Raw genomic sequence first — 2,815 nt, forward strand, 5'->3', positions numbered from 1 at the left:
CTATTCCTTTCTTCATTTCTTATGGCACACTAGAATTCTGTATATTCATATACCATAATTTGTTCATTCATTCTCCAATTGGTAGGCACTTCTTTAATTTTTATTTCTTTGTCACAAAAAAAGCTGTTATAAATGCTTTTGTACATACAGATCATTATAAAATTTATTTTAAAGAAATGCAATTTTATTACTTGGGGTCAAAAGGACTGAGTTCAAGTCTTGGTTACTTACTAGCTTTTGACCTTGGGGAAATAACTTTCTCTCTCTGGGTCTCTTTTTCCTCAGCTGGGAAATGATGAGGTTAAATTAAATAATAGCTCAAATTTATATTGTGCATTAAGGTTTGCAAAGTGCTTTCCATATATTTTCTCAACAGTGCTATGAGGTAGGTAATGCAGTTATTGTCATTTTTTAACAGATGAGGAAACTGAGGTTCAGAAAAATTATATGATTAAATTATCTCTGTGATCCTTTTGCTAAACTAGGCTAATAAGATGTTGCTAACTAAAGATTCCATGGGAACTGTTTTTTAATGAATGAATAGTGAAAATATTTGTTTTTAAATGAGGACCTCTAAACTATTTTTAAACCCTCTAATTCTTTCAGACAAATTTAATTGTCCCCTTTGGATTGCTGTTCACACTAATGATACACTTAGAAAAAGGAATTATGCTACCTATAACTATATCTACAACAATGCCGCTCACATACCTAAAGAGTCTAAAATATCTTTTATGTCCACAACAATGCAGCCCAACTTATAACTCTCCTGATGAGAGGGAGCCTCTGTTTCTCCATAGCCTCTCAAATACAAAGCTACGACTCGATATTCACTTTTAAATTCCTGTAGCACCAAGAGTACCTGTGTCAGAAAGAGAAATTAAACATGGGAGATGAAGTTATCACTCGGGTATATTAAATACTACAGAATTTCAAAGTGAAAAACCATAAAATCATACACCATTTGAGATGAAGAAAAGGAATAGCTAGTATTTACATCATGCTTTAAGGTGTGCCAAATACATTTGATCCTCTTAACAACCCTGTCTGATAAGTAATATCACTATTCCCACCTTACAGGTGAGAGAACTGAGGCAGCACGAAGTTGAGGTTCAAACAACTCTTAAGTTTGAGAAAGGATTTGAACTTCCTGAACTCAGGTCCAGAGGTTTATCTACAGTGCCCCCTAGCAACCTTCAACAGAAATAGAAGTGATATGTCTATTAGCAAGTAGAGAAGTGATGTTTGGGATGGCAACATTAGTTTTCCTCATCAGACAAGAACACAGGATCTCAGATTCAGATCTGGAAAGGACTGTAGCGGTTACCTGGTCCAAAATCTTCATGGTACGGATGAGGAAACTGAGGCCAGGAGGGGTGATTGAATTTGTCCAGAGGCAGACAGCTAGTAAGTGACAAAGCCAGACTTTGAACCGGGGTTATCTCGGCCTTGAGGTCGAGATTTTTTTACATTTTGCCAAACTGAGCTGTCCTTGTCAAAATCACCTTTTTGTTATATTTTGATGCACTCTGATGCTATCGGTCTGTGGAGCATTAACTGAATGATGAAGCTGAGCCACGGCTGGTGTCAAGTCGTATCTTCTATCTCTAGGGTAATTAAAAGATTTCATGACGACAAAAAAGGAGAGTGAAGATGAATTGGTGAAATTGGCCAATCTAGACCAGCAGAAGGTGAAGGGGGTAAAACCTTCTTTCAATGGAAGATCATTTGATTGACCTGAGACCAACTACTTATTTCCTTGATGAAGTACACTTTACTCATCTTATGCCACTGCAGTAACAGCTTAGTAATGGATGAAAGTCTAAAGATAAAAGAAAATCACCAATTACCCATAGAAATATTAAAATTATAAAAGTTAGAGATAAACCTCTGCTTACTCAAGTTTAAATCCTCCTCCGGTGATGATGTCAAATAAAGAATAGAAATGAAATAAATACTGGGGAGACAAAACTGAAAATTATTAATGAAAGAAGAGTCTGTAAGATTTTGTGAAATCCAGAGATAAATTAGATTTCACTCCAGATGAAAAAAAGGTTTGGGGTAAAAATTAGATTAGAAGAATCACAGAAGTTTTTCATCAAGAAGGAACCTTTGAAAACATCAAAATGAACCCTCTCATTTTACACATGAGGAAACTGAGGCCCAAAGTTGGGAAGATTTTGCCTGGGTGGGGGGAGGGGACCAACAAAGGTCTCCTGGAGAAGATGGCATTTGAGCTGAATCTTGAAGGAAACCAAGGAAATTAAAAGGTGGAGCTGAGGAAGAGCATTCCAGTCATGGGGGACATCCACAGCAAAGGCACCAAGATGGGAGAAGATTGTCATGTGCCAGGAAAAAGCAAATAAGCCAGTATGCTTGGATTGTAGAGCATGTGGAGGTGAGAAAAGAGTTAAGAATATGGGAAAGTTAGGAAGGTACTTGATTGTTTATTGCTTAGTCAAGTTGGTCATACTCTTTGTGACCCTGTTTGGGAATTTCCTGGCAAAGATACTGGAATAGTTTGCCATTTCCTTTTCCAGCTCATTTTACAGGTGATAAAACTGAGGCAAACAGGGTTAAGTGACTTGCCCAAGGTCACACAGCTGGTAAGTATCAGAGGCTGGATTTGTATTCAGGTCCTCTTGACTCCAGGTCTGGAGCTCTATCCACTGCACCACTTGCCTGCCCTGTGTATCAGGTTGTGAAGACCTTGAAATGCCCCTTCATGTTTTATCCTGGAGGTAATAGGACCCCTTGGAGTTTAATTGAGGGTCATCTCTGTGTGTGTGTGTGTGTGTGTGTGTGTGTGTGTGTG

At 37.9% G+C, this 2,815-nt stretch overlaps 1 pseudogene; it reads right to left on the bottom strand.

The window, feature by feature from the left end:
* LOC114025133 overlaps window positions 1-2,815 on the bottom strand; it is a 32,692-nt pseudogene that overhangs the window by 16,598 nt on the left and 13,279 nt on the right.

This window comes from Vombatus ursinus, unplaced genomic scaffold (genome assembly GCF_900497805.2).
Source record: "Vombatus ursinus unplaced genomic scaffold, bare-nosed wombat genome assembly UNPS02014827.1, whole genome shotgun sequence".
NCBI lineage: Eukaryota > Metazoa > Chordata > Mammalia > Diprotodontia > Vombatidae > Vombatus > Vombatus ursinus.